Genomic DNA, 10,892 nt, shown 5'->3' with positions numbered 1-10,892 from the left:
TTATCAGCAAGTCTTCACTTTAGTTGTTTAGGCCTTGCCGAGTGTTAAATTTTGTTTCAAAGTGATAAATGTTTTTGGAACTGTCAAAAAAGAAACTGAAGTTTATTTCTGACAATGCCGTTTCAAGTTTTGTTTTATTTGCAGAAAGAGATATGCATGTATTGGAGAGGGGCTCGTTTTGTCCATTTGAGACAACCTGGTGGAAATATCGATAAACAAAATGTTGCAAACTATAATTAAAATTCACAAGAGACCTCATCCATTCTTCCAATAGTTCATAGCGAATTTATTTGAAAAAACCACAGGATTCTTTTTGAAATTTCTCCATATATTCTCAACATTTTTTTTTTTAATTACAGCAGAATATTCCTCCACAAATTCATTTCAGGTTCCTTTTAGAATACCTGAACCACTGGAATTCCTGCAGAACTTTTTTTTAGCGATCCCTCCAGGACACTAATCTGGATTGTTCCCAGTAGTTCTTCTGCGATTTCTATTGAAGTTCCTTCAGGGTTCCCGCAGTTCATGTTGTTCTTGCCAGAGTTCTATCTAACATAGTTTCAAGTCCGTCAGGGTTCCATCTGTGATTCCTCCTGAAAACCCTTTTCTGTGCTCCTGGAATACCTGCAGGAACATCTCGCGATTTCCTTCAGGAGTTCCTCGAGAATTCCTCAAGGGTTTCCTCGAGAAATCGACCAGGCGTTCTCGAGAATATCTCCAATAGACCCTCGAGAATACTTCCACGATTTCCTCGAGATTCCTATTGAAGTTCCTCGGGAATTCTTCCAGTTGTTGCGTATTTAACAAAAGAGTTCCTCGGGAATTCCTCCAGGAGACCCTGACTCGGGAATTCTTCCAAGAGTTTCTCGGGATTTCTTCCACAAGCTTCTCGGGAATTTTTTCAGGAATTCCTTGAGAATTTCCAACTTCCAAGCAACTCCTGGAGGAACTTTCGAAGAAACTCTTTGAGAAATTCTCGAGAAACTCCTGAAGAAATTCCTAGAAGAATTTCCAAAGAAATCCTGGTGGATTCCCGAGGAACTTCTGGAGGATGTTCCGAGGAATTCCTGGTAGAATTTCCGAGGCAATTCTGGGTAAATTCTCGAGGAACTCCCAGAATTTTGGGAGGATTTCTTGAGGAATTCTCTAGGAATTTCTGGTGAAATTTCTGAGGAACTCGTGGGAAAAGTTTTGAAGAACTACTGGAAGAATTCTCTAGGATCTCTAGGAAAAATTCACGAGGAAGTCTTGGGAAATGCCCCAGTAATTCCTGAAAGAATTCCTGAGATATTTTCAAGGATCTCCTCGAGGAATTTCCGGGGAACTCTTGGATGAATTCACAGGAAACTCCTGGAGAAATTCTGGTTGAATTTCCGAGGAATCACTGGATGGATTCCCAAGAACTTCCAGGAGTTCCTCGGAAATTCCTCCAGGAGTACTCCGGAAGTTCTTCCATGAGTTCCCCGGAAATCGTTGCACTAGTTTCTCTGAAATTTCTTCTGGGATCTCTACAGAATTTCTCCAAGAGATCCTCAGGAATTTCTCCAGAAGTTCACCGGAAATTCCTCCAGGAGTTCCTCGGAGAATCCTCCAGGAGGTCCTCTGGAACTTTTCCTGTAGTTCTCTACAAGAGTTTTTCAGAAATTTCTCCCGGAGTTCCTCGGGAATTCCTGCAGGAGTTCTTTGGAAATTCCTCGAGAATTCTTTCAGGAGTTACTCTGGAATTTCCCAAGAAGTGACATTGTAATTAACACCTTCAGATTTTCCTTGGAAGTTCATTAAGGAGTTCCCCGTGAATTTCTTCACAAAATCACCGGAAACTCCTCCAAAAATTCCCTGGCTGCAAAAGTTTTTCGGGGATTTTGGATTTCTTCGAGAGACCCTCGGGAATTCTTCCAGCAGTTCCTCGAAACTTTTTTCAAGAGTTCCTCAGGAATTGCACCAGGAGTTCCTCGGAAATTCTTCCATGAATTTCTCGGGACTCTTTCCAAAAGCTCCTCGAATATTCTTCCAGAAGTTCCTCGGGAATCCACCAGGATATCACTGCCCCTATTCGCATAACAGTCCCATGTTTGCTGGGTTTCCTATTCACATGGGACTGTTGTGCGAATGGGGGCAGATCACAGGCAATTCTTCCAGAAATTCCTCCAGGAGTTCCTCAAAAATTTCTCCAAGAGCTTCTTCGAGAAATCCTTCAGAAGTTCATCGGGAATTGTTTCAGGAATTCCTCGAGAATATCCCCAGGAGTGCCTCGGGCGTTCATTTAGGAGATCCTCGGGAATTCCTCCAGCAGTTCTTCGAGAATTTCTCTATGAGCAAACCGGGAATTTCCCTAGCATTTCTCAGGAATGCGCCAAGGAGTTTCTTGAGAATTCTTCCAAAAATTTCTCTATGAGTTTCTCGGAAATTCTTCCATGATTTTTTTTTTAGAATTTCCCCAGGAATTCCTCGAGCATCCATCCACGAGTTCCCCAAAAATTCCGCCCGGAGTCTCCCGGGGATTTCTGCAGGACTTCTTTTTTTAACAACCCTCAAGAATTTCTCCAAGAGATCCTTGGGAATCACTTCAGAAATTCCTCGGGAATTCCTCCAGGAACTCCTTGTGAATTCTTCCAGGAATTCCTCGAGAATTTCCCAATGAGTTTTTCGGGAATTCAAGTAGTTCCTCGACAACTTCCTCAATTGTTCTCCGCGAATCCTCCAGAAGTTTCTCGGGAATTCTTTCAAGAGTTCCACAAGAACTTCCCCAGGAGTGCTTCTAGGAGTTCCTCAGGATTTTTTTTTCCGAGGATTTCTGGAGGAATTCCCGAAAAAACTCCTGGAGAAATTCCCAAGGACCTTTTGGAGAAATTCCTGTGAACCCCTGGGGATTTTTTTTTTTACTAAAGCTCCTGCTGCAATTCCTGGTGAACTCTGGAATTTCTGGTGAACTCCTGGAGAAATTTTCGGAGAACTCCAAACCTATCTTCAGTAATTCTGGAGGAATCCCCAAGGGACTCCAGGAGGAACCTCCCAGGAACTTCAGAAGGAATTCCCAGGTACTCCTGGCGGAATGCCCGAGGAAATCCTGGAGGAGTTGCTGATGCACTCCTGGAGGAATGTCAGAGGAACTTAACGTTTATTGTCCGGAGGAGCCCAATTAGTTTGCTGAAGCAAATCCACCGTCCCTATCAGTATACGACCAACAAAGTTCCCACAGGATTTGGTAACCCGATCTTTCCTAAGATTGCTCTATTTCAGCCGGTGCCAATTAGGAGGCATGTAAGGGATTGGAGTTGTACGGCTGAAGGACTTCAAAAGAGGTCTGAATCGCGTTGTCAGCCTATTCTATACGATAGTCCCGAAAAGTGGAAAGTGGATATGATGAGCTAACACCACATCTAACCGTTTAATAAACGATGCACGTCATAGGCCTCACTAACTGTTGCCATTTACACAATCGTTCGTTAATTGTCGCTTCATTAATTCAAAACGAAAGTATCTTTGTCTAACCTACACACACCAAATGCTAAAGTCGTGCGCCCAGCCCGGTCCCAAACGAAAGTGAAACTACTTCTCGCACAAACGATGCTCCCTTCTGGGTCCCAGGCGAGAGCACCTATCTTAATCCGCCTTCGCGCGACCTTTTCCCTCACAAATCTCCGTCCATATACCTTCTTCATTATGTTTGCGGAACGCCGCTGCTCTGCCGCGCCTACAATGGCGCGCAAGACGTGCCAGACGGCACGAGGCATCTCATAAATTCGTCAAAAATTTATTTCCATCTATTATTAATAAATTCATTTCGTGGTTTTTTATGCACGTGTCGGTAAACCGGCTGCGGTTGCTGTTTTCTGCTTTAACCCTTTCCTTCCCACGACTTTGAACAACTTTTTCTATGCCAAGAAAGCGTTTCCGCAGAAAGTGCTTGAACAAAAGTTATTGCAAATCGGCCAAATTTTTCGAAATCAACGAAAAAAATTTTAGTTGTAAATCAATAGTATTTTGATTGTTTATCAATAGTTCCACTATTGAAACAAGTAGTTTGGAATTGGGTTTACATAATGAGATTACAATCATATTCTAAAAACTATTGCATCATATTCATCTGATTTCGTTTGTCTCGAGTTCGTCGAAAATCGATGGTGCTCTAGAGCAACCATGGGAAGTAGAGGGTTAATGCAGAAGTAAATGCAATATGCACGAGATGAGTTTTTCTACGTCATAAACTCTCGGCGCAGAAAGCCGAATTGAAAGTGCTCTGTTTTTCTCCGATGGCGCATGCATACATTTGCACGAGCGCACAACCGGCTCGGCTCGGTCGGGAAAAATCGTTAGGAAATAAATTCAAACGCCTTCACTTGAGTCGTCACACTGCATAAAAAGTTGTGAAATCACATCTTTTTTATTTGTTCCGAACAGATTTTCGATGGTCAGCAGATGCAAACCATGAATATTATGAATAATTGTTGGCTCAGGACATAAACTGCATGTCCTATAAGATGCGTTGCATAGCAAACCTAAATTATCTTGGAGCACGAGTTAATGCTATTTTACTGTGGCAATAACCTTCATGGGAAGCGTCTAATTATGGCAAACACTTTTCATTAATTTTCTCTCGTTTTTCCTCGTTCAATTATTGCCTTTCATTCTCCTGCAGCCAACGAAAAAAAAGACGATCAGCTTTCCACGTTTGCTCTATTTGCTATCGGTAGTAATACTACACTGGTTTTAGTCGATTCATAGTTTTTCCTCCCCGGCCGGCCTCGTGATGACTAATGTTTTATGTATTTACACGGTTGCATGCCACGCGAAATAGACAGTCAGTGATACGAAATGAGGAGAAAGATTGGATAGAGGCTTCTATCAGACATGACTTTAGCGTTACACACTAATCTTAGCTTACTTAGAAATTAAATTTTTATTTCAACTCGTAATAAGACTCACATTGCCTAGCAATCATAAATTTTAAAACCATAATTTCATGGAATGACAGTGAAAAATACATTTTAGCAATCGCCACTGTTTGACATTTAAGCGTGTACCATCAAGCCAGATTTGGATTTTGTGTTCCACACCTAACAAATAAACTATTACTATTTATTCCAAATTATCATTTCTGTGTGGCTTGATGTCTTCTCTCAATTGTCTCGCATGTCTAAACAACCGGACATGATACGATTGGGTGCGTGAACATTGTTGTTCACATCTACGCTGCTGACTTTCCAAACTCATTTCTATGCGAACAAAATGGCATTCTTTACTCACGCAATAACGCTTTCACGCCACCAAATCCAATACAATGGCATAGTTTTTATAAAAAGTGAAATTGACCTTATTGAAGACCAATAGGAAGAAATCCAAAAGATTATGTAGCGTTAATTGCACCTACTAAATTATGGTTTGCTACTCGTAAGGTTATGAACCTGATAAAGAATCCTGAATATTCCATTAGAGGGACTTTGGATATTCCTTAAGTACCTAGCTTATGAACTGACCCAACATAGATTACTATTACTTTAACCTGGTATTGTCACTTTGAATGGTTTTAGTAAAACTAGTTACCCGAGAATCTGCTAACGTTTAGTGTTGCTTAAGAAAGCTAGAAAAAAAATGTTATTTGGCATTCGACGTTTTGTCACCCATTCCTAAAAGTAGAATGGGTGACAAAACGTCGAATGCCAAAACGTCGAATGCCAGAACGTCGAATGCCAAAACGTCGAAAGGACAAAACGTCGAAGGGACAAAACGTCGAAAGGACAAAACGTCGAATAGTATGTATGTGTTCACAGTTCAGCGTGGATTTTTTTTTATTTTGTGTGATTCTAAATCGATCCTGTTGGTAGCCTGACAGGGGTGGTGATACGGTAGATCCACCAAGATTGCAGGATGACGAACTGAATAACGGGGACACACGAACATTGTCTCGTTATCTAGGGTCACTGCCCGAAAGCTGAAGGTCAGTGACTCATTTTGCACTCTATAATGCTTCAGTTGAAACCACTAGCTGAGTAAAGATTATTGCGAGGATACTTAGCATTGTTGTACTAGTACCATATTCTGTGAATACCGGATGAATAGCGGAGAACGACAGCTAGTCAAAACCCCGCTATTTCAAGTAGAACTCTGGTTCTGAATGAGGAAGACATTCCCTCCCACCCCTTATGTTGGGATGGAAAGTACTGGCAAGTCGTGCCGTAAACCAAACCAGACGCCCTTGAAGGAACAATGTACCCGATGATCGCCATCGCCACCCTAAAGGTGCCAGAGATCCGGCAGACGACAGCTAGAGCTAGACGACCATCGAAGCTACCCTGAAGGAAGCTGTGACGTAATGCTGAAAATTTGTGGAAGGAAATTCGTGACAGTGTGCCACTCGTAGTGTTGCATTTGAACGCGATCAATTTGCGTTGAAGTTCAAAAACGGCACGCTGCGATCAAACATATTTGAACATTGTTCAGTTCAAAATTTGATCAAGAACTGCACCCGCAAAAACATGGCACCCTGGTACCTGTTATAAACATAAATGGTCATGTGTCTGCCATTTTTTCACCAATTCTAACATTCTTGGGTTGATTCGATTCGGAAAGTCACCCTCTATTTAGAGGGGGAACCAGTTCGGTCACCGTGGATTACCGGAAAATCCGGATTTCGGTGCAGAATCTTAATGCCCGATGCCAAAATGTCCCATTTTATTGTGGCGCATATATTCGCGCAACAACGCATGTATGCAGATGCGTCACAAAGTCCTACGGCAGCACCTTGGTCAGGACGCACATAAGATTTGATAACACGTCCAAGCTCAGTTCCTTTTTGGCTCGCGTTTAGTTCAAATGCAACACTGGATGCCAGTAGAAGGGGCCTCAAAGAAGTAAGAGAAGAACAGCCGGGAAAGTTCGGGAATAAATAATTTTACACTTAACGTGACGTGATGTGAGTTTTTTATATACGACAGTGCGAATATTCCCTACCCACGAAGAACTGGTCAAGGAACATGCCGACCCTGAGGTGTTGTTTCAGGGAGCCTCAGGAAGGCTTCCCTCTGAACTAGTTGGCAAATACAAGTGAAAGAATGAGTATCCTTTAAAAGAATAAAGGACTCATTATTTTCTTAGATTACTCGTTTTCGACGTTTTCGACGTTTTGTCCTTTCGACGTTTTGTCCCTTTCGACGTTTTGGCATTCGACCTTTTGGCATTCGACGTTTTGGCATTCGACGTTTTGTCTTTCGACGTTTTGTCCCTAAGCCTGTTCACCATATCTTTCCAAAATTCACATTTAGAAAAATTTATGGATTAAGGGGTTACATACCCTACAGAGGTTAAAAAATTGAACTTTCTTTTTGCATAACACTGCTCGACAAAATTTACAAAATTTGGTGTTATGGAATGAGAAAAAAAATAACAGGGGTTTGGGACCCCAGAAGTGTCATAGTCATTTTTGAAAAATAAATATTGGACCGGGGCTTCACAGTTTAAAACCGAAGTTTGTATGGAGATTGGGGTGTTCAATTGATATGTGCATTAGAACGTGCTGTGCATATTTTTAGGCGTTTTCGGTATTTGGGTTAGTTTCGTTATTGTTTAACGCCTAAATATATGCACAGCGCGTTCTAATGCACATATCAATTGAACACCACAAGTTCTCCTTACAAACTTCGGTTTTGAACTGTGAAGGCCCGGTCCAATATTTTTCAAAAATTCTTTCACTATGACACTTCTAGGGTCCCAAACCCCTGTTATTTTTTTCTCATCCCATAACAAAATTTAGTGTTGAATGGTGTAATCTGAAGCATACTAGCTAGACAATACACATTCCAAATTCCATAGAGATTGAAGCACTAGATCCAAAGTTACAGCCTATTGTAACGCGCACCCTCTATAAAGACAAGACAAAGCGCGAAACTTTTAACGCGCTAATCTCTTTTTAAAAAGTCCCGTTGCGGTGATCACGATGTCTTAAAAACTAGTTGACCGATTTGCAAACTTTTTTTTTTTAATTGTTCGTGTAGGGTTACGTCACCAACTCCGTATAGCAGACACTCCCTTTCGGTATTCGTGTGCTTTAAGCTACAAATAGATTTTATTTGATTAAACTCATTTTTAGTTATTTTACGCATATGATTACAAATTTGGTGAATTTTTCAGAAAGTTAAGGCCGATGACGAATTCCCAATCCGCTTTCAATGTACGATCTACAATTACATCATATCAACATATTTTGTAACATCCGCCCCCTTAATGCTAGAACTAGGTAACTCGTTTTGGAAAGTTTAAGTAAAAATTGCTGGTAAAACTTATCCTGCTATAAAACAAACACTTTGTTGAACTTAAATGAAGAATCATTATATGTTTTTGTAGTTTCAATCGACAAACTTCTGTTTATTGTGGTGAACGTTCAGATGTAAACAAATTGCTCGCGATTTCGCAAAACCAGTTACCTAGTTCTAGCATTAAGGGGACGATTGTAGAAACCTAGTCAGTACTTACAATTATACAATAAAATGAATGTAAATTAGATTGGCAACAAATAGACTTAGTAGAGAACTTCCGCAGTACACGTTTATCGCCAAGCCGCATGTTTGATGGAAAGCTAGAGTTTTTCCTTTTACTGTTGACAAAACTCCAAAAACTACGAGGATAGTTTTTCCGTTGATTCCGTTGAACTCTAAGAACAAACAATTTGCGCAAGGCGCCATTGAGCTTACAATAGGCAGTAGTGCTTGCACGTTTGAACGCCCACTTATTGTCGTTAGTTTTGCAGGCTCTACCCCATTTGACATATTGTCGTTCGGTATAACGTCATTTGGTATAAAGTCATTTGGGTTATTGCATTTGGCATAATGGTCATTTGACATAATGATCATTTGGCATAATGCCGTTTGGCATAATGCTATGAACAGTAGGCCGTGTCGATTTTTGCAAAATTGATTGTAACTTTCCTTCGAAGACCGCAAAACGATTGGATGCTTGTGGAAAAAGTTATTGATTTATTACCGATTAGTGATCCAACGAGCGGCTTTTTGTTTTGTTTTATCAGCAGCACTGCTGCTGCCGTTGTCGAATGGGGTGGCGGGAGGCATCACCACCCCCAGAAACAGCAGCAGCCAAGGCAGCAGCTACAGTGCTGCTGATAAAACAAAGCAAAAAGCCGTTCGTTAGATCACTAATCGGTAATAAATCAATAACTTTTTTCCACATGCATCCAATCGTTTTGCGGTCTTCGAAGGAAAGTTTCAGAAATGATTTTTCTACAAGAAGCGTTGATCAATTTGAATTAAGGAGACAAAGGGCGACCTCTGGGATTTTTTGTTTGAAAGTGTAACTTTTCCCATGTAGCAAACCCTATGCAAACTTTGAACCGCTTGCGGTAAATTATAGTTTCACCGATCGCTCTGAAATTTTGCACGGTTCATATGAGACCTAAATGGAAACCAAAAAGTCGACTGGAGCGAGGATTAATTTTTTTCATACAAGCGTGTCTCATACTTGGTCCCATACTACTGGCTAGCCCGTGGCCCAGCCAACAAATTTGTCGAAGACACCACCTACTTTAAAAGTTGTCTTCGGCAAAGTTCTTCAGGAAGTCAAGAACAATCTTGTGATTCAACAATCAGTTGGTGATTTCACCGCTAGGTGGCACTAGTTGTCAAGTAAAGCTCCAAACTCCGCTATCTCGGGATCCAAAGCAGATCGAAAAGTTTCATCTTCGGCAAAGTGCTTTTGGAAGTCAAGAGCTATCTAGTGATTCAACATTTAGTTGGTGATTTTGCTGCTAGGGGGCCATCCATTAAGTACGTTACGGCCCAAGGGGAGAGGGGGGGGGGGGTTGTGAAAGTGTGACAAGCAATGTATTAAGTATAGGAAAAACGTACGAAGGGGGGAGGGGGAATCTAAAATTCCCTATTTTAGCGTGACGTACTTAATGGATGCTCCATAGGTGGCGCTAGTTGTCAAGTAAAATTCTAAATTTCTCTAGCTCGCGATCCCGCGTAGATAGAAAAGTGTCGGTTTCGGCAAAGTTCTTCAGGAAGTCAAAAGCTATCTAGTGAATTAATAATAAGTTGGTGATTACGCCGCTGGGTGACGCCAGTTGTCAAGTAAAGCTTCAAACTTCTCTATCTTGGAATCCAGAGCAGATAGAAGAAGATCGACTTCGGCAAAGTTCTTCAGGAAGTCAAGAGCAATCTGGTGCTTCAACAATTAATTGCATGAAGAGCTTGCATTTTTAAGAAAAATTAAATCTTTCGTCGCTTTGTTTCGCTCAAGTGCGCTAAGAAACGAAGCACAGACAAACAGACGTAACTTTTAGAAAAAAATCATCAAACACTTTTGCCCGGTATCTTTTTCATGAGCACACAGCCACCTCTTCGAAGAATCGCTCGAGATACTGTCGTTTGCATCATTCATACTAGCGCCTCTGGTGGAAGGATAGTGAAATTAAATGAAATTAGAATTGATCCCTAAATGTATGTGCCAAACCATGTTTAAGAGTGTTACGTCTGTTTTTCTGTGGACGGAGTCCATGTTATCGCACAGTAGCATACAAATATGAATTTCAATATACAAAATAGTTTGCATCTGGGATCAAACATCGGACCTCAGAATTGTCAATCCTTCCTAAGGGTCTGTGTCAATTGGCGAATTAAAATTAATTTTCACTTCAACTTGACAGTTCGATAATTATTTCCTTAGGAGAACTGTCAAGTTTAAGTGTTGAACTGTCAAATTTAAGTAAAAATTAATTTTAATTCGCCAATTGACACAGACCCTAAGTAACGCACTTGTCACATAAAAGTTACAGCAGCAGGTTTTTTTGCGCAGAAGTCACTGTGAGTTAATTCTAACAACTTCTGACTTCTGTTTAACCAAAACCTTCTCTGTCGTGAGTCTTATGTGACATGCGTGTTACT

The sequence above is a fragment of the Aedes albopictus genome, chromosome 3 (genome assembly GCF_035046485.1).
Source record: "Aedes albopictus strain Foshan chromosome 3, AalbF5, whole genome shotgun sequence".
In the NCBI taxonomy this organism is placed as follows: Eukaryota; Metazoa; Arthropoda; class Insecta; order Diptera; family Culicidae; genus Aedes; species Aedes albopictus.
Note: the sequence above shows the minus strand (reverse complement) of the source record.